This window comes from Harpia harpyja, chromosome Z, assembly GCF_026419915.1.
Source record: "Harpia harpyja isolate bHarHar1 chromosome Z, bHarHar1 primary haplotype, whole genome shotgun sequence".
Classification (NCBI taxonomy): domain Eukaryota; kingdom Metazoa; phylum Chordata; class Aves; order Accipitriformes; family Accipitridae; genus Harpia; species Harpia harpyja.
In genome coordinates, this window is record NC_068969.1 from 25055353 (window position 1) to 25077899 (window position 22547).

The 22547-nt window shown below is 40.8% G+C and overlaps 1 protein-coding gene across 1 annotated transcript in view; it reads right to left on the reverse strand.

The window, feature by feature from the left end:
• TMCC1 (transmembrane and coiled-coil domain family 1) overlaps positions 1 to 22547 on the reverse strand; it is a 100210-nt gene that overhangs the window by 71976 nt on the left and 5687 nt on the right. The gene's annotated exons all lie outside the window — the stretch shown is intronic.

Consider the following 22547-nt stretch of genomic DNA (forward strand, 5'->3'; position numbering starts at 1 on the left):
CACGGGAAAACATCGCCGACGGGGCCAGCGGGGTCGTTGCCTTTGCCCTATTATCGCACGTGAGGTTTAATTCTTCTGTGGGAAGTAGCACAGAAGACCCTGTTGCCAGCAGTAGGAAATGCTTTAAGAAAATACTTCTCTCTTCCCACCACCAGTATGCAATAAAGATCTATGGTGAAATAGTCAGGTACACGCTTTCATTTCTTCAAATGACTTGGTGAGAGTGGCCTTTGAATCCTTAAATTGTTCTTTCTCCCCTTACAGTATTTGTGAGCGACAGACACAGTACCATCTTCATGCAGAAGAGGGGATTACAGGACTCCATCAGTTTGCTGTAATAGCTGCAGCAATGCTCTAAGGGGTTTCAAGAAACGAGCAGCAAGGACATGGGCATTTCCTATTTGTGCAATCCAGACAGAGGTCCAGATCTCAACCAATTGGCTCAGGCAGCTGCCAGGATGTTCATAAAGGAGGAGGGAAACTGAAACCCCCAAACACAATGAGGAGCTCGAAATCTCTGGAAATAAATCAGTTTCTCATGTAGTCCTGTCTCAGCATTTTCATTTTGGACTTCTTCGGATTTTATTTTCAAGCCCTTTTGTAATTGCCTCCTGCCTGCAATTTTGCTCTCATTTCTTTCTATTCTTCCAACTTGGAACCATGGCATGCTCCTGCCCTGGATGTCAAAATATCCCTCATGACCGCCCCACAAAGAATTCTCACCTCAGCCCGGGGCCTTTCTGGAATGCACTCACGGCAGGCGCTTTCCCACCACTATCAACCGAAGCAGTAACGCAATACTTAACATAAAAACATCAACTACATTTGAACAAAAAATAATGATACTTTGAAGAGATATAAAATTCTATAGAACAAAAGCCAACAGGAATACTTTCCTATTCCATATTATATAAAATAAATAAATTTAAGAAGTTTAAAGACATATCCTGCATTCTCCATTGCTCCTCTTGCACAAAATAAAAAAAATGGCATAGAAGCCATTGCATATGCGTTATATCTGGATTTAGGCACAATCCAGAGAGTCAGACACCTGAAAATTGATGGAGATTTTCTACAATTCTGTTTGAAAGAAGTAGGGAGGCTGGTTTCAAAGCATAATCCTGAATTCAGCAAGCATGAAACTTTGCAAATGCCACTGCTTGAGAATTCCAGTAAAATGTCACTTTCAGCTCCATAATTCTCAAATGCCCCTACTAGCCCCGTTTTACAGATGGAAAAATGGGCAAATTCAGGGGAAGGCCTGAATTCAGCTCTATGGCCTGTGCACGTAGTTCACTGTTGGAATGACTGCAATCATTGCAGACACTGCAAACAGGTAGGATAGGCATTCACTGACATGAATGGACTATCACTTAAATGTGACAGATGACGCAACTGTGCAGCAAGCAGTAGAAAAGAGCAACAGAAATGAGGTCACGAGACTACCCAAGATGGTTGCACACACACCTACACAGTTCAATAGCAGAAGACTTAAGTAAAGACATACTGAGATTCCAGACTTGGTGTCTGTGTTAAAGTAGCATACTAGAAAAGGGTCTGGAGTTTAGATCACCAGATCTTATCCAAAGTACCCTTCTGTAAAATTTGCCCCCCAGAATACATTTTTCAGCCTCCTGTGTGGAGAAGGGCGCATCCTGCTGTAACGCACGCAACCAAAGTTCAAGAGCAAGGTTAGTCTTCCATTCAGTCACCATGTGAGAAGATACAAAACCTTTGTAAAAGTGATCCCCTGCCACACAAAAGGCTCAAGTTGGCAGACAGGCTTCATAAATACTAGGCACAACTCTTGTAGCACTTCTCTTTGTCTTAGATTTTTGTTAATACTAATAGAATTCAGTGACTGACTTGCAGGCATATTTATTCTGCAAGCAGATGATCATCATGCCTCTCAGTCCCTGTTTATCTTCACATGCAGGGTTCAATAGCAAGTTTGACTTTCATGACTAAGGTGATTCACATCTGGTGAACACCCTGTCAGCTGAGTTCTGTCTGGCATGGAAGACAACGAGGCATAAAAAGTTGCATTGGAGTTGTTAAATGGTGAACATGGGTATAGTCCTGGACACTGCAGGAAAAAAGCAGCACGATCACCTTTCTAACAGCTTTCTTTTCATTCACACTGCTGGTGCCTTCCAGTATGAAGGGACACCAAGCGCTACCACATCTCAGCAGCTGATACAGCCCTTCCTCTGTTCAAAGGCAAAGGCCATGTCCTTTATTTTCAGCACCACTACTCTGCTGCTGCAATGTCGTGCAGTCTTCTGTACAGAGATGAAAGGAACAATGCATGCTTCCTTACAGTCTTTTGTTTTTGCATTATTTGACAGTCCTTAATGACAAAAAGCCTAAAAAATCCATTGTCTGTACAAAAAGACTACCGACAGAGGCCAGACTCTTGTAGAGGATGCAAAAAACATTGTGCCTTGCTTTTTGCCCAGTACTTGCAATATTGGCCGCAGACACTGTGGAGTTGCTTTAATACTAGATTGACATTTTAACATGACAGATAAAGACTTCAATTCCAGTTTTTCAGAAGCAATTACTCGAAATGAAAAAGAAACCACACCTCAGTGAATGTGAAATTCAGAAATTCCTTTCATGTTGGAGACAAAGTTATAGGCACGCTTTGCCCCTAATGTGTAGGCAAGTATTTTTCACTACGGAAAAGAGGAATTTGTTCATATGAATATCGAAACTTTTCCTCTACTTGATTGCTTCTACGTTCTTTTTTGTGTGTCACAGTTTTAAAGCCACATAGATTACTCCTCCCCACATATATGTTATTTGACTTAAGACACCCAAAGAAGACATGTCACCAGTATGGATGTTGTTGTTGGATGGCAGAGATTAAGCTAACCATCCGCCATGAAAGATTTCATATTCCAAGTCCAATTAAACAAAAGCTTACTGTTCAAACAGCATTCAGCTCATTTGCTCCAATCATCTACAACAGCAGCAGTTATTCAGTGCCAGCTACACAGCCTGATTTACTAGTAAAACTTAAACCTTAAATAGGCTGTCATTACGCAACTCAAAGAACATGGCATTAGATCAAAAAGTCTGCTTGGGATGGCAGAAGTACTCACAACCGACTATTACTACTTAACCCACAAAGCGCATTCTGCACCACCACCAGAACCACCATCTGACTGCTCTGTGAACATAGTGCTAACTTTTAATTGCAGTATTTCTCTGTCCTGACTACATCTGTAATCTGTATTTTGCAGACCAATGCAAACCAGTATGTTTTCATGCTCAGCCACAAGAAAGTTACTTTAATGAATGTGTGGGTATTTGTCGCCTTAAAAAGGCAAATAAAATCAATGCATCAGGCAGTGATTTGCTGTGTTTCCTTCCACACATTCGGCATATCATGAAACTTTAAAGCAGCAGGAAATTTAAAAGGATTTGATATTGCAAGAATAAAATAAAATTTGAAAAAAAATTTACAACTGCGTCACTGTTGCAGACTCAGTCTGCATGATACAGACTTAGTCTAACCGGAGGCTGAGTACCCATGATACAAATGCACACATTTGACTAGGGCATCACATGTGCTGTGTACAACTACGACCTAATGGCATCTATCTCAGCATCGTACACTGCAGTGAACAGATCCACTATAGTATTCTTTCACAGGAAAGTACTGTAAGTTTTCTGGGCTTATAGTGGAAAACTACAGAAAGGCACTGAATGACTACCACCAAACAAGTGACCTGACCTGTATGCTCACAACAAGATAGGGAGATTGCTCATCTGAGTGAAAGCAGAACACAACATCCTGAGGAGTGCCACGTACTTAACTCTCAGTAGATGTCTGGGCTGACAGAGAAGGCAAACGGGCAAGACCTGAACTTAACTGTATGTCAAACTCAAGACTGACAATGTACCCTACACTGCCAAGTAGGTTCCAGCTGCTTCAGAACAGCTGCTGAAGTCAGGAAATGTCTGGTTTGATGCTGAACACCTCCACAACTACATGCTTTTGTTTCCTTTCTGCAAATTTATCCATCCACTATTAAACGACTGGGGGCCCACATACTTGAATAACATTTGTCTGCATCCTCAGCATTCATTCTGAAAACTTATACATCATGTACAATTTTTACAATACAACTCAAACACAGACACAGAATTGCAATATGAATCCAAAGGGACAGCTCCTTTTTGCATTACATTTAAATGGCTATAGAATTGATCCTTCAGTACCTGGACTTACTTACACAGGAAAATATTTTCTGAATAACACGAGTCTATGAGCAAAACTACTGGAATCAGGAACAGCTTCCAACTCTTGGGGCCAGAGCATGTCCCAGTTGAGTTTTGTCTCCATATCAGGGCAAGGCTGGATTATCCAGCTGTTGTGGTTTAACCCCAGCCAGCAACTAAGCACCATGCAGCCACTTGCTCCGCCCCCCCCCCCCCAGGAGGATAGGGAAGAGAACTAGGAAAAAAAGTAACACTCATGGGTTGAGATAAGAACAGTTTAATAATTGAAATAAAATAAATATAATAATAATAATGAAAAAGAAGATAACAAAAAGAGATAGAAATAAAACCCAAGAAAAACAAGTGATGCGTAATGCAATTGCTCACCACTCACTGGATAATGCCCAGCCAGTCCCCGAGCAGCAACTGGCCCCTCCTGCCCAACTCCCCCTAGTTTATATACTGAGCATGACATTCTATGGTATGGAATATCCCTTTGGCTAGTTTGGGCCAGCTGTCCTGGCTATGCTCCCTCCCAGCTTCTTCTACACCTGCTTGCTGGCAGAGCATGGGAAACTGAAAAATCCTTAACTTGGGATAAGCGCTACTTAGCAACAAATAAAACATCAGTGTGTTATCAACATTATTCTCATACTAAATCCAAAACACAGCACTGTACCAGCTACTGGGAAGAAAATTAACTCTGTCCCAGCCAAAACCAGGACACCAGCACTCTCCTCAGACCTTAGTTTTAATGGGAGGGAAGCCCTGGCACAATGGCCAAAAGATTCCCACGGCATGTTCCAGCTATGACAAATCAAGGGACCTGGATCCTGTGGCATACTATGGCTATGGCGTGCACCCAGCTGTTAAAAGTCAATTGTGCACTGACTCCATACAAAATTACTCTCTGTGCTATGTACTGGGAAAGTACACTTCGCTGCCATGCATGGTTGCTTAGTCTTCTAGAAAAATGAAGGTGCCGTAGGCCAGAATATTTGCCTTGTTAAAGAAAAATGTTTTCAGCCTATTTTTAAAGTCATCAAATGACTTGGAGGCTAGAGATAGAGGAGACATTTGCAGCTGGGCCATGAAGGGTTATGAGAAGGGTCAGTGTGGTTCCCTAAATAGAACTTGATGGGAAAGTTATGAAAAGATTAAACAGAGGTGTTTATTTTATAACTGTCATCCAAAAGTAACATCTATAGATGCATACTTCAGCACTGAAAACCCCAGCTGTGATACGAGAGCATTATTTGGTAGCATTCTGCCCTGTCAGTGGTAACTCAGAGGTTTCAAAAATGCAGAAATATGTTCTGTACAAAGGAAGTGTTCACTGCCAGAACTTGTACTCCTTTTCAAAGTGCTCACGTTTCTTTGAAATAGACAGACAGTACGCTACTCAGTTACCAGGCCTCAATTTTATAATGACCATGTAGAGCTGACAGCAAAGGAAACTGATGGGACTGAGACACTAGAAAAACCTCCTCATGCTGGCAGAGCACAAACCAGATGCTCAGGGGATTCTGCATCTAGCAGCTGCATCATTCTCCTCTCTGAACTGGGTCAGTACTTCTTGTTCTGCAGTTTGACTATATTCAGAAGCCTTGTGCACACCATTCAATTCCTACTGCAGGAAATCTATACCATTTTGAACACTCTCTGTCTGGAAAGCTGCCATACTTACTGCTGTTGAGACCACCAGGCTTGTCAGCGTTCCTGTCACAACATCCTCCTGGGGCTGAAAATAGCTTCTCCAAATAACTCTCTCTCCATCGTCTCCTGGTCTTTTTTTGTGTGTTCAAAGATACACCGAGGATTTCTGTACTTCATTTGGGAGCCCAGTGACCAGTTGGACAGCTTGTGAAAGAAGTGCAGTCAAACAGTCAGGAACACAGCATGGGAGACAAACTCCCACCAGGACCGTGTCAGAACAAAACGCTGGAACAAGGGCAGCCAGGGAAGGCTGGTCTGTCCTGCCTTTTATCTGCTGCATCTAAACTTTCCTGTTTCCATGCTGCCTGACAGATACAGGCGGCTCTGGGTAATCACCCTCCCACTCTCAGGGGTCGGTGCCAAAAGTCCCAAGGACCACCCGGTACCTCGTCTGTCTAACACTTTGGACACATAGTGCCTCAGTTCATCCATGGACACCCAGATCTCTCTTCCCCATCAGGCCGCATGGCTCAGAGTCTGGGTGAGACACGGATACAGATAAGGGAAAGGAGCCAGCTGGCTGAAGTTTAGTCCACATCAGACTGAGATGGAACTGGTAGATTAGCAAAACTGATGACAGCAACATTCTCCTTTGCCTCTGTAGCTGAGGCCTCACACTCAGCATTTCCAAACTGATTTTTATGATCTGCATAGTTAATGAATGGCTCCTACTCTTACACAGAGACACATGCATCTTTTTTCCTCAGTCCCCTTTCACTGGGCTATCATAACTCTTTTTTTCCTACTATTACCTTCCTACAGCAATTCATTCCTGTGTAATAGATTAATTGGTGAATGCTTCTCTCTCTGTTCAGGAACATAAAACACTTTAACCATTCAAAATAATCTCTCATCATGCTAACACTTCCAAAGCTACCTGTAATACACGGTACTTCTAAAGCCATAGACTAAAGAAGTAATGTGAGAGACTTGGACATACCAAACTCCTGAAGAGATATTCTAAACAGCTTACTGCATCAGAATTCCTAGAGACAATGGCATTAAATTATATACAGATGTATAACTATACATAGATGTGTAATATATAGACACTCAATTACATCTGAATATTTAGCAAATATTGAAAAGTAAAAGTAGCAAAGTAACAGAAAGCTTTCTATATGCAAATTGGTATAAAATGCAGTTATAAACAACAAACACAGTATGTTGTGTAAATCAAAGGGAAGGGTGGAAAAAAATCAGGAAATATTTTATATTTATGCCATATGTACAGACACTCTAGCGGCATTTATCAACATAATATCCACACATGAGACTTCCATAGTTTTAATCTATTTCCACCCAAGTTATTGTCTTTATGGTTTTAAAACTTCAAGAAGCCTCCTGAAGAAATCCAAATTTTCTCCCTGACATGCCCCCTCCCCCCCTTTTTTAATAAATTCGGGGGGTGGTTACAATCATCTGCTTAGTTTACTGCTGAAACAGTAAATTTTTAGTAGCAGCACATCTATGTTAGACAAAGATGATGCAATTAAGGTTTGTGCAAGAGGGTGTACTCTCTTCTAGTTTACACAAGTCCAAAATGCTTGCAGTAGAATATAGGGGCTTATTAACAGCTTTGCCAACAAGTCTAGCCAAAAGGAGCATAAAAGCAAGCATGTGCTGTGTAATCAACTCTAGCAGAAACAAAGGCAGGGACCCTGGCTGCAGCACTGCCTTAACTTAATGGGAGGCTCCACACAGTGCTACTGGTTGGGAATTACCCCACTGTATGTCTGTGGTTCTGGGAACTTGTCCCCACACAGGCAAGGCTTGTAACCAAATGAGTGGCACATTCCACAGACAATGGGATTAGAAGAGAAACTGCTGCCAGCTAATACTCAATCACATTGCTTCTATGTGAATTGATCCACACACTGTAAAGTGTAGCCACCTCTACAGTGAAATGCCTCCATTGTTCTATTCAGAGCAGCACCTCTACGCAGTTAGGCCAAAAGCTCTATTTGCTCCTCTTGTGATAACACTGCAAGTGGAACTTAGGTAAGGAGAATATAAAAACAAAAAAAAACCCGAAACAAAAAAACCCCAACCTTGGTCAGGTCAGCAGCATGAAACTTCTGACTGTCAGCAGAAAACGCGTGACTTAATTACAAGGAGCAGTCAAGACAATCTTATCCAGCAACCATTTAGCTATTTGAGATTTTTAATAATTATAAAAACAACAGAAAGATTCCAGTCAGATTGAGAAAACACCCTAAAGCGACCAAATGCTGATATACTCAAGTGATCAAATGCTGCTTCTGTATATAGAGCTGGCATGTTCAGATCCTTTCAGAGGGCTCTGACGAGGCTCTGTGCAAATCAGCCTTATGCAGCACAGGGCTGTGCTGTACGCTGGCTCTTCCCAGTGGCAACACAATGCCCAACAGTATCCTGCACACATCGGCACCTCTGTCTTTACATGCATTGCCAGATTTATTTTTCTTAAAAAAAGCTTTGGTTACAATTTTTATCAGTTAAACAAACCTACTCAAGCATCCATGCCATTTATCAATCATAATACTATTTCTTGAAAAGAACAGCAATCTCCCCAACTCAATAGCTGGATCAGGTACAATGCAGTGACAGGAGCAACCCCGCTTTCACTGACAGTTTTGTCACTGGCTTTCCCAGGGCTAATTCACTGCCCTCTGCAACCTACAGCCAAACGAAAACAAGGCACTCGCGTTCCCCAGGTGGGAAGAGCTGTCCACAACTGAAACAGCCACCTGTCCTTCCTCTGCACTCCACTTTGCTGTACTGCTTCTCAAGAGAGCAAAGCCTCTTCCTCCCAGGGAGGATGTTCAGCAGAACAACCCATCAGTACCTACACGCCCAACTGCAAACACATGCACTTAAGAGATGGGCACCTGCAGCACCCATGATCCTTTACATGCAGCTCTACCCTCCTGGTCTGTGTGGCTCGTGCGGGGCCAGCGGCACACATCCCCAGTAGCAGCTGATACCGTCCTGTTTATAATGTCTAAACCATTTCAGAGGGGCACTACTATGATCTTGGAAATAAGTCTAAAAAAGTCAGTCAGCAGTGTTGGAAGGTCACTGATGCTTTCCAAGAAAACAGCAGCTTAGTATATACAATTCTTATTTCTACACAGTCCCTCTCCCAAACCCTAAGCCTGTTCTCCAAATAAGAACTATTTTGTTACCACATTCAGGATGGACAAAATTCAGATTTTAGTAAAAGCCAACAAATTTTATTTTCAAATTTAAAAGGAACTTTACCTAATGAACTAGCGCCTCTGCCTGATATCCTTTCATGAGAACACAAAACGCAGTTAGAATTATTTGTAGCATAAAATATCTTGTGACCACTTTTCTTTTTAAAAATGCTCAGTAAGAATTGAAATTTTTGTTTTAAGATCTTCTACAGTGTTTTACTTATATATCAAATTCACCGTTTTCAGCAGTTCTTTAATTTTTTTTTTAGCATTATATAAGGTTAACAAGTATATATATGAAAGTCAAATCAATACTTTACAAATTTAAATGAATAGGTAGATGTCTTACTGACAACCTCTTACAGAAGGACCTGTTGGAACAAGCAACAGTAGAGAAATTTTCTTACTGCAGAAAGTTTGGAAGATAAAAATTTCTTGTATTCAAGCATACACATTCTCAGGATCAACTCTTTCAGTTTATTTTATATGTATTTCAAAGTAAAATAAAACATTTTTAAAGGTACCTATACATTCTAAATTTGTTACTATCAGCCTACAGTCTTCTGCATATGACAGGGTTTAAGTTGCTTTAGGAAAACAAAATTACATTCAAGAAAAGTGTTTAAATATTTTTCTTCTGGGTTATTTAAACTAAACTACTTTCATAATCACTTGTATTTTCCAGAAAACACTTGCTTTCACTGTTGCGTTAAGATAATTCTCTCTCTCAACCACCGCACGGACGATAAGCTCTATCTCTGAAGGCCAACTTGGCAGCTCCGACCACTCTTGTTCAGGATGGACGCAGCGAACTATTCCTGCGTGCATTTTCAGAAAAGTCACAGCACCCTCTGTTGACTAAAGCGTTGCTGCCATGAAAAGGCTCTGCACAGAAACCGAGGGCACCTTAGGAGCAGCTCTGGCTGGGTTTGGTTTGGCTTTCCCCGTTGTGCGAGCGGCGGGGGACGCACGAAGGGGAAGAGGCACCGATGTGCTGTCCGTCACCACGGCACCTGCACCTCCACCAAACTGCCTCAGTACCTTTTCCTATCAAAGCCCTGCACGTTTAAGGATCAATGCCACACTCTCATATACAAAAGATGTTGTCCCCATCTAAGAAAATCTCAAAGAGCATCACAGAAATAGCCAAGTTCACAAATAAAGTTAATGATCGAGCGGAAAACATAAACCTGCTTCCCTTACCCCAGCGTCTTGGCTTCCAAGCTGATAGGGGCTGCTGTCACTGTTAGCAGGTCTTTCGCTTCACACAAAGCACCAAACACTGCTAATGCGGGCTTCCTTGTCCGCTTTATTTTAGGTGGTCTCACTTTGGGTAAGACTCACCTGTCCTGCATACACTCGATGCTGGCAGAAAGTGGGATGTGTACATAGCACTGCTCAGATGTATTTTTTTTAAAGTCGAAGTAAAAATTACTTTAAGTTAAAAGAAAAAAGTTTTACCAGGGACCATATTTCTGTTTCTGGCTAGCACCTGTTTGCTGCCTGAGTATGGCTACTCTCCACTTCTCATCAGTAAAGTCTCTGTAAAATATTTTAACGTGTGCCAGTAAAATATCCTTCCTTCCTGCACATTGTGGGACCAAGAGATTAGATTAGCTCTTTTATTCAGGATCTCTGGCTGCAAACTGCACAAGGCATATAAATACAAATAGCGATGCCACAAGCCCTCCTTGCTATGAGCAGCCTGGCAGAAATGTTATGATACCACTGATACCTCTCCTCTCCATGACTCACTTTTTCATTCAAAAAACAGCAAATGGAAGTATGAGGACTACCGCAAGGGAATTGCCAAATTTTAACATTAACTTCCAGATAAATTACAGTTAGACTTACCACAGAACAGCTTCAGGAAGCTTCAGAAAGCACTCATGACAACTTTGCAAAAATGATTATAAATATAAATAAGATACATACATATCACAGTCAATCCTACTATTAGAAATGACTTAAAGTGTTTTTGACTTGCCATGGAATTTGATATTAGCATGATAACTATGACATACAGTGTGGCTACAGTGAACAAGAGACAAACAAAGCATATGATTATGACATCACCAGAGTTAATGATAACGTGGATAAAGTTGGTTCAGCGCATTTCCTAATTGCTCAAATCACCATTTTATTGAAATTGACTCCCATCCTAAGGGAGATTTTGGGATGATCTTGGATGGTATTCTAATCTGGAAGATGCAAACCTGACAAAAATATTGGTTACACAGCTGCAGTAGTTCTGCTACCAGTTATAGCATATATGTGTCTCCATAGCCTGCTTTATCATGACTCTGAACAATGTCAGCAAAAGATGTATGGCTGAGTTTTAACAGCACTGCCTATAGAAGTTTAAATTTTCAGCTTTGTAATTGAGCAACCAAGTAACCAGCCGTTTGTGGAGAAAGAGGTAACCACAAATAGCACGTGCTCTCAGCTAAAAAACACAGTATTGTAATACAGGGAGTTTGAAGATGCACAATGCCTATTAAGTCATCCTAGCTACTTTCTAGCCAGTGGGGATTGTTTAACTACATTACATTTTCTATTGTCTTGGGCCATTTCATGTTGTGGTGTCAGAAAATATCCTCTTAATTCCACATCTGCTGGTATCTACTGATGCTCCCTTGGCCATAATGAATGATTCTCTTCCCATTCTACAGCATTTACTATTATTCACTAATGCATAATACTGCAGCAAAAAGCTTTGCAAAGTGTTACGTAATTGTATCAAAAACAGTGTTTCCCTGTTACTCTGGAAGACAAAGTAGCTTGGGCAGAAGAAGGTGTTCACCACGTTGAATCTAACGAGTGAAACCTACAGGTTTGCAAAGGGATTTCAATCTACAACACTGCATTCTTGAGCCTTGCTGTCATTTCAGTCCCTACCAGCAAAACAACTGTTGCCTGTAGAGTAGAAACCAGTAACTTGGGATAAGATTAGGTGTTCAGAGTAAGGACGTAATCCTCAAATGACCAAATCGCGCACTTGCTCAAGAAAATATTAGCAAGCTTATGATGGAAAGTTAATGTTTCACTTACTGTCTGTCAGTCACAAGGACCTGTACTGACTCAAAAAACCCCACCAAACTATGCTACAACATGCATATTTATCAAAATCTATAATTACAGTGCCGCTAAATTTCTGGATGCATAAATGCCCTTTGCAGAGGGCACTCCTCCTTATTTTTGTGCCCTGACCTGTCAAGAGCAAAGAGCTTCCCTGATACCTGTGGATGCAAGCTTCTAGAGCACTGGGGAAAGGAAAGTCTCCCTGACCTAAGAGTGTCTGTGGGCCTTTGGAAAAAGAACTGTGCAGAAGAATCAGGCCTACAATTCTCAGCTGAAAAAAATTATCTTTCTGAAATCAGACACAGAGAAAAGCACTGCAAGTTGAAAATGAGAGAAAAAAACCAGTTGGATTGGAAAACTTTCAAGTTAAAAGCATGCTCAGCAGAAGAGTTGCAAAAAAACAGGTTTGAAAGGAGTCTTTAAAACTCTCAGGTGATCTACTGTTCTCCTCCATGGAACTGAATTCTGGAAGAGAGAACAAAAAAAGAAAGAAACCTAGAAATAGCTGCCACTTTCCAAAATTAAAGACAACAATCATAGATAACACTCATACACTTGCAGATGGACAGATGTACTAACAGATTTCTAGAATTTTTGGATCCTCTGAGATGAAGTTTACGTTATATGATAACCCAAAGAATAATACATTGTCTGGGACTGGATTAAGTTATGCATTGCAACAATAGTAAATATTACTAAGTCTTACTAACCTTTATTTTCTTTCTTAACATAAGCAGTGTTCAGATAATTAACAGTTAAACAAAAAAGGGGAGTTTTAGAGCTCCCACAGTCACTGTGTAGCCTTGTAACACAGTATTGCCATCGCTATAACATGCTGCAGCCTTCGTACGGAGTTTGCAATGCTTCAGGACTGAGGCTTGCTCTGTCAGAACTTTTCTTCACCTGCTTGCCGCTTTGTTTCATTCCGTTTAGCTGTGACAGCAATTTCTCCAACTGACCAGGTGTCTATGGCTAATCTGCCTCCCTTGTGTTTATCATCATCAGGTACAACCATAGTTTTATATAGATAGCAGCAGCAAGCAGTTTTTCTACATGGAACAAGATACTTACAGCTCCATAGAACTGATGTAGCGTAATGAAGTACGGGCCTGTATCCCAACAGGAGAGGCCACGACAAGTGGAGATGTAGGATGCAACACAGAGGAGTGCAGGCTGGTAAGAGATGGGGCACAGACCAGGCACTGGAAACCTCACAGCTGTAACCAGCTCGCCAATGGTTAGTTAAAGAAATGTGATGTGGAGCTGTAGAAAGCTGTTTTGGGGCTTCAGAACAGGAAGAGATAACAAAGAAACAATAGTGATATACAGAAAAGGCACCATACACAGTAAATTTGGATGTACGTGGAGCTGCAGACCAATAAAGAAAGAGAAAGGTCTAAATGTGTGTTTGCAAACACATAAAAAAATACCCCAAGTACATCCTAGGGTGAGGAAGAAGAAACCATCAACCCGAACACTGAATTCCTCCCAGTGAAGGACTCCAGATGTTGACAACCTGCTGTAATACCCACACACCTCCAGCCTGACCAGAATGAAATCACCACCTGTAGGACCCAGAGGAGCAGTGGAAGGGTGAGCATAACCCAAGGAAAAGGGTTGTAAACTAAGAACTGTGTGTATAACGATTTTAACAGCATTATTATTATTATTTTATTTTTCTGTAACAGTTGGATCTGGACTAATAATGATTAGACCCTTAAGATTTCAATTATAGTGAAATTAAATTCTTGGCTCTTCTTATATATAAGGTGTGTCCTCTTTGCCCATGAACAAGAGTTTGAGTTTAACACCACTCTTGTGCTTCACAAAGGTCACTTACCAGCCAGGGAAAAGCAGCGCCTGGTACAGCATGGTCTTTCAGAGCAATTAAGCAACTGAAGATTAATTCCTGAGCTTGTGAAACAATCCTCAGCCTACTCCTGACCTATCTCAATTTGCAGTTAAGCTATTACAGTGACCTGCCAGTATCTTACCTTGTTGCAAGATGCAAATAATGCAACCCTATCCCCCTACAAAGCATCAACATTGGGTTCCGCTTTTCTGCTGGGGTAGGAGGAGAACAGCATTCGCTGTCACAGGGGCTGGAGCTGCATTAGTCACACTTCATGCAGCACACAGCTGTCCATTCAGATCTGCTGGAAGCCCAGATCTGTAGCTCCAGATGCTTGCAGCACCAGTTTTAAGCAAGAGACTAAATTACCGTTGTCCTGAAATGCTCCTCGTAAACCAATCCATCCAGGTTCTTGTACGCCTTGCTGTCAGGATACAGGTAACTCCTACTTTACCCTCCCAAATGAGTAAAAGCTTTCCTTTTACAGTAACTCTGCAAGATTAGTGCTGTTTTAACGTGACTCAGCTGCAGGTACTGGAAATAAAATCATATATATAATTTCCAGAAGGGCTTGTGACTAACCTGATCTATTTATATGAGAAATATTTTCAATATAAAAATAGTCCTTTACAGCCAAAGCTACAAAATGTTTTACTCAATTTCAACGATGTTTACCACCTACATAAATTGAATGGAACAGCAAACATTACAGTATGCTGTTAAGAAGATTGCTTGTTCTTTTGGGAAACAGGTTAAAGCCTAAGTGATCTTTTATAGATCTAAGACATGCTGTTTGTAGCCACGGTAGACTTTCCACATGGTTTTATTGTTATAAAAAACTCCATCTTTTGTCTTTTCACAGGTGGTTGTCCCAAGTGTGTTCCATGGTGTTTAGGACAAAAGAACTTGTGAAAAATGTTAAAGCAGTAATTTATTTGCCAGAAAAAGACTATTTACAGTTGGAGGGAAACTGTTCATTCTTCCACAACTCTGCTACATATACTGAAAGGGTGGCACAGGTGAATATGCTACCTTGTTTATTTTAATACGTAGTTTCTAGACAAGTGTGACTATTTGAAAAGAGTCCTTAGAAGTCACTAAGAAAAGCAAGTTTACTGTTAGTACGTTTTTGATACTCAAGGGGTCAACATCATGAAAGGAAAATACTGAGGAGTCAGCAAACTAAAGACTGGAAACTAATTCCAGAAGCATATGTAGTCATTTTTCAAAATGTGGACAGCAACAGAATATAGATTTAAGCTGTTAACCAAATTGCAAAGACATTTGAAGTATGTATGAAAACTGACCATCAAAACTGAAAAGAGGATGAGGACACAGGAAGTCCCATCAGGACACAGAAGTGAGGTCAGTGGTGCCTTGGAAAGCTGCCCTACGGGGACCTTGCTGCAGGACAGCAAGTCCTTTTTCCTATCATTCCTGTAACCCTGAGGCAAGCAAATTGCAACCTGGAAATGTGTGGGCCTATGGAGGCAAAAAGCTGCAAATCCACTAAACAATTTGATACTGAATTAATTCAGGTTGATCTGCCTTCTTAGTAGTACCAGAAGGCGTCAGACAAGGGCTTCCACCAAATATTCCAAAACAATTCACTGTACAGAAACCCTGAATAAACTGACCTCACTACCACCTTGCTCTAACACCAATGCTTGGTGTCTAAGTCCAGATGACAGCAAACCATATAAGGATCTCAATGTTAAAAAAAAGCGTTGCACATTTGTAATGGTTTCTATTTCAGTAAGATTGATTTTGTATTTTTTCCATAAAACCCTAACAATGTCAAAAGGCTTCATTATTCCAGTGTGGAAGTCTATGCAAATGGCAGTCCTTCTAGCAGAAGCGTATAGGTCTTTTCTTTCAACTAAAGAAAGTGTGATTTCCTCCATTCTTCTGTTCCATTACTTTAATTCTCTTAACGGTTTTGTTTCTTTGAAGTAATCCTGACTTTATTCCTCCCATATCCCATTGTTACCTTTTTGATCACCTACTGCTTGCCACACTTCTGCTCTGCACATTGCTCATCTAGCCTAAAGAAAATGACTGGATAAAGTATATTTAATATCCAGATAGAGCATGCCAATAATGTTTCAAATGTCAAACAGGAGGATATAACAACTCACCATGGGTTGGGGGGCAGGGAGGCAGATGAACTTGATTCATCAAGCACTCCTCCCCTGTCCCAAGGGAAAGACCTACCCAGGTCATTGCACTGCACCTTCTGCAAGGTGGCCACTCAGAACTGCAGGCATAGTTACTGCCTGAAAGTGCCCGAAGCATTTTGATTTCTACTAAAATTATGGTAAGACTTCAGGGTAACACTTGCCTTTTTTATTGACAGTTCATTCCCACACATTTTCCTGCCAGCAAGGAAGGGAGCAGGACTTCATTCCAAAATCCCCATCTCTCTATGAAAGCAAACATAAGCCTTCAGGTAAACCATCACCAGAACTAACTTCAGAGGCACTGGCTGCAATGCAATGCAGTGCTTGGGCATTGTCATTACCTTCATGGCACTGATAAAAGTTCGCACAGACACAGTTTCTCACCAAGTACCACTACTTTTGTATCTCTGGAACATGAATATTGTTCTGTTTGTCCATGTCTTCACATGTAACTCATTACCTCACAAAAAGCTCTGAAAGCACAGTAAACCAAAACGAGACCCATGCAGGCTCAATCATTTTCAAACCACCACAATCCTGCTTTCTTGGCTCAGTGGGCTGCCTCTACAAGAAAAGATTTATGCAAAAATATTTAAATTTGCACTGCTTGAAATACAAGACCAAGTGAAGTATCTCAGTAAGACTTTAATTATTACATTATTTTCCATGCTATGACAATCTCATTTCTCAGTTTCTATACAAAGCCTGACAACATGCACCAGGATTATTACACATGCAAATGTATGTAAATGAGGTGTTAGAACAAATCCAATCTGTGGTTTTGGGATAACATTTTGCCCTTCTATTTCAACAATAAATTGAGGGAACCGAGAAAGGAACAATACTATGAACTAAAAATATTGTGTGCAGAGGATTATTACGAATTTACTCTCCTTTATGCCACAAAGTACCCAATGTCCTTAATTCCCACTGGGAGCAGAGGATCTCAGCACCACACAGAATCAGGCTCAGCCAGTACTCATTATTTTGGAGCACCATACAAACGTGAGTTAACACTTACAACATCAACCTATTTACAAGCAAAGTTAAAATAGTACCACAGTTTTGGACATTTACCTGAAAGAGACTATCCCACCCCTTGATAAACCCTGACAGCTGCCCCAGACTTAACCCTTTTCTTCACATAAACTAGGCTGCAAAGATACAGAAGAGGATTTTATCATGCTTTTGTCTGTATGGTAAGAGAACCTCCTTGAAATTGTTATCACCACGCTAAGCAGGTAGCTCTATTGCCTTTGTAAGCAGCAGTGACAATGCACTAAACACTTCGGTCTGACCCAATTACCCAGGGAACTCACTACCTTGCTGAGTCCCGACCTTGTTCGAGGGGCTTTGCAGAACAAACAAGAAATCAAGACTCATCTCCAAAACTTTGCAGCATCCACACATAAAACATGGGGAGGGGAAAAAAAACCCAAAACAAACTATAAACCAAACAAAAAACCCTCTTGGGTTAATGATACATATTTTAAGGAGATTAACCTCCTAAGCTTCCTGGTAATGTGTTTAGTGTGGGGGGATGTAACAGGGTTATAAGCATGAAAAGAAAAGTGTAGATGTATCTAATCAGGAGACAGCTGCAAACTGACCTGTCATGAAATAAGCAGGCTGGAGAAAGAGGAAGCTCCTGGAAAAGGAAGAATGAAGCCTAATGAGAAATCTGTGGCATGCCAGAAACTCTCAATCAGGACTGACAGACAGACATTGACTAGGTATTTTTAGAAATGCACTATAAATTATAAAATTGTGGGCAGCACATGAAGAAAGAAGACTTCGGTCTGGCTCATATAGTTGGAACAAAGACACCAGGAAAAAAAAAAAAAAGAAAAAAAATGGTGATAGGATAGGAACATGGTAGTAGATGAGGGCTTTCAGAAATTTAAACAAAGAGAACAGAGATGAGACCAGAAAATATCAGTACCACGTCTGTTTACCCTCTTTGCCTGGTAAGAACTTGCACACAGCACTTGCGCACATCAGGCAGGCATAAGAAACTCCTTCCCCACAAGGGCACTCTGAAGAGCAGGCTGGAGAACGCAAGTTCCAAGATCTGCTTTAGGTCTTCCCTGGTCTGAGGAGTCCTGGCCTTTCACAGTTGCCCCATGCCAGTGCGGCCTGAGTTTTTAAGTATACCAGGAAATTTAATTACAAAATTTCTTTTTAACTTTTGCCATTTACCTCATCAACATGGCCATGCTGATAAAGATAAGGGTTTTTTTTCTTTTCCAAACTGTATCTCAGATAGAGCACCTAGAGTTAAAGAGCAAGTGTAACAGTTTCCAGCAGGACCAACTGGGCAAGCAAATAAATCACAAACATTAGTTAAGCTTAGAACAGCATTTACGTAGGCAGAGTAGGGCATAAACTTAAATCACTGTGCAGCCTTGCCTTACACAGAAGGGTGAAGCTCAGGGCTTGACTCTGCAAAAATTGGAAGATATGCAAGTAGTCTGGATGTGTTCAACAGGTCTTAAGCTTCAGTAGTAAACTCTAGACAGAAGCACGTGGGTTCCTGCTCATCCATGCTTCACAAACACGCTTGCAACAGATAAAGTTCCTGCCATTCCAGTAAGAAGCACTGACAATTTCACAGCAGCCCACAAAGGCTTCTACAAGCCTCTAATAAAATATAACTGAATGCTAATTTCTCAGCAATCCAAGTCTGCTGACTTCCCACATCTACATGTAGCAAAATCTTCTGCAGTCACAGGCAAATCTTAGACTTAATAGCCACAGACACTGTGCAGCATTATGTAGTAGCTACAGCACACCGTCTTACTAACAGAACACACTGCCACTAATTTCAACATACCATAGTGCAACAAGAAGTCATTAGAAGAGAACGAAATGCCCATTACTTCTTCTAAATGACAGTAATCTGAACACTGGGAGGAAAATAAAGAAAGAAGGGAAAGCAGAGCAGGAATTTCTGCTACCAATGGCAGCGGTAGAGCTGAACGCCTGGGCAATGGGGGAGGAGGGAGGCACTCGACACAGCCTCGTACAGTTTGCACCAGCATCTGATGGGGGCAGAAGAGCTCCGTAAGAGATGGCAGACATCGACTGCAACAAAAACAGGCTACATCCATCACAACAGCGGGAGGTACCAGCAGATCAAATGATGACAGAAGATATGCACCAGAAAAATGAGAATTACATTGCTTGACTACAACTCCTATGTTATGCAGTTTTCGTCATTATTGAATCACAGCTTTTCCATTATATACGTTGTTTCTTTGTCGTTGTAGCTTGTATAGCCCGTATGTTCACAACAGATGGATCAACGCTGTAGCTCAGTGATTTTTTCTAATTATAGTTGGATCTATGAAATTCTTAAAGAATTTCAAAGGAAATACTCCCTGCTGAGGCAAGGTGAGTCAGTGTATCCTCACTGTCATCAGCAAACACCAAAATCAAGAAAGTGAAATTGGTAGTGTTTTATTAAGAAAAAAAAAAAGGCAACAAACTTATTTAAAAGGTAAGATCATGAAGAATTGAAGGAGACAAATAGGCAAAGTCTTGAGAAAGTGAATATGAAACAAACAACAACAACAAAAAAATCAAGTAAAGGTTTGCTGTATACACAATCCATAGACTCGAGTAGAACCCAAGGGTCCAGATGAGACTCAACCCTGATCACTGAATCTTATCTGCCAGATACTTTAAATTATTTCTATTTAAGTGTCATTAAATAGTTTAGTCTCAATGAGATTAAATAAATTAGGAAAATTTAGGGGTAAAGTAATCCTGCGTGAAACAACTTCAGATGTCTCATAACTTAAAAGACAGTGTTTAAAGTTTGAGTTCACACTTAACTTCATCTCTGTTGCATTTAAGTTTGCTCTTGTAATTTCAGATTTTACCTGGCTCTTTACTGACTCCACTTGAATTGTAACTAATTTTGCAATACAAATTGTTGAACAAGAGTTATAGTTTTAGCAATTTAGCAACTCATGAATTTAGCAAAAAATTATGACAGTGTACCAGACTGAATGCTAAGCTGGCTTCTCAAATGCCAAAAACACTGATGTCTTTCATAAAGTTGATTTAACAAATGGCTGCATCATGCTTTCCTGATTTCACTGAACCATAAACCAAGAAGCTCTGCCAGTAATTGTATCAGTGATGTAAAATTTACATGTAGCTGATTTTTAAATGCATTATATCTTTATACTGTAAAGTCAGTAAAAGCTGTCATATGTTATTTAAAGCTGTATAATCATCTGTACTTAACCCGCAAGTTGTCTACCCTTAATTTGTAACTTCAAGCAGAATCAACACACTTTAAGCCTAATACCTACAGACACATGCCATAACTAAGATAGCATGTCTCAGAACGGAATAACTGCAAGATATTATGTTAATATGACAACACACATGGTGCTTTTCATGGAATATCAAACAGACAACATTGTCCTTTGAAAAAGAAAAAAAAAAGGCATTTGTATTTCCCAATTTTTACTGTGTGTTTCCTATGCAAGTCAAGGGCAGCTCACATGACTATTACAGCTCCCCAAATTATGTAGATTTCATAGCAATACTGCAGAAGTCTTAGTATTTCTAGCTCTTTGGGGGGGAATAGAGATCCCCACTTTTTGAGGTGTAGGGTTGCACTGAGCTCCTGAATAACTCTTCCAATTCGTGTGCCACATTGTGAGACAGTGCTGTTACCAGCTCTTGGGAGAGAAAGTGGGGGGACTTGGCAAAATTTCCTAGGAAAAGAAAGAATCCAACACTCGCACCAAACTCTTTTCCCCCTCCTACAGACTACCTGCTTGTCATGGTTTAACCCCAGGCAGCAACTAAGCACCACACAGCTGCTCGCTCACTCTATCCCAGCCAAAACCGGCACACTGCTAAAAGACAAAGGGTAGTAACAGGTAACAGGCAGGTGCACCAATCTCTTTACCAGTGGTAGAGACTAGCATCCCCACCTAATTTTAGGTCTTATTCTCCATAGCAGTTGAGATCTAGGCAAGCTGTGGGTGGTGTTCTCTTGATGAATAATTCATTGGGTTCAGCCAAGTGTCTGGGATCATCAGAGGTCCCTAGTGATGAAGCAGGTCCAAGGTTAGTCCAGGAAGTCAGTCCATAGGTCTGGGCTCAGATCAACTGAGAGAGCAAGAGTCTCAGCTTAAAAGCAGCTCCCAAAGGAGGAGTTGCAGGCCCTCGCGGAGACTATACCTAACTTTCTTCACAACAGCTCTTACCAGCCAGCTGACCCTGAATGCAGGCCCACAAACTTCTGGAAGCTGGGGAGCGCACTCAGGGTCCCAACATACACATATGTATTCTTCAGTGCAACCAACCCATCCAGGACGGTTTTTAAGTCACAGGGCCATTTTAGCAGTGATCACCTTGCTAGACATTTTGTCTATCCCAAATCCATTCAAATTGAAGTATTCATTCCCACTTCTTTCTAGTTCTTCTTGGCCTTGCACCAAAACTGATAAAACTATACACCAATGAAGTTTGTAAAATAATAGAAGAATATAATTATTTCTAGTTTTTTACTGCTAACCGCAGAGATGCTGCAAACAACTCTCTATAGCAAATTGAATTCCAAATTCTTTCAAATGTCTTCCAGGCTTTCATGGCTAGTCACCTGATACTAACTAGCCAAGATATTATACTAATTGGTACTTAGCAGATGATCTCCCTTTCACTAGAGACAAAATGTTGAATACCTTGTTGACTATGTCAGTTCTGCTCAAAGTCTTTTGAGCTAAAAGGCTTGCTGCTTTCTGCAGACTTTGGGTGAATTATTCAAATGCTTCCATTTTCTTATCAGAGAACCCAGCACAAAGAAGTAGGATTTAGGAAATGTGGAGGGAAAGGAGGGAGAAATGTTTCATAGTGGTGAATTACTTCAGCTCAAAGCTATGTAGTGCGCAAAGACTCTGGAAATGGACAACCATGGAAAACAAAACTGAGCAACAGCAAAGCTCCACATTGCCACTAGATTGCAATGGTCACAGCTTTTACTTCAGTGCTTTTCAAAGCACAAAAATCAAAGATGCCACACTGGATTACGCAGTCCCACTGCCCATTGAAAGTATGAACCAATTTTCTGCCTTTCTTGCTTGTTTTGATATTTTACATATCAGAGAAAGCCACTGTTTGGAATCCACAGCACTTTTTGTTTTCCCTTACCCTCTTGGTTATTTAGAGCATCTGTTTATATCACCACCCTTAGGCAGGAACCAGATGTTCCTTCAGACAGTAATCAACTTAGATCATAACTGAAGCTGCTTAGAGATACATTTACAATTTATGCACGCACCCATC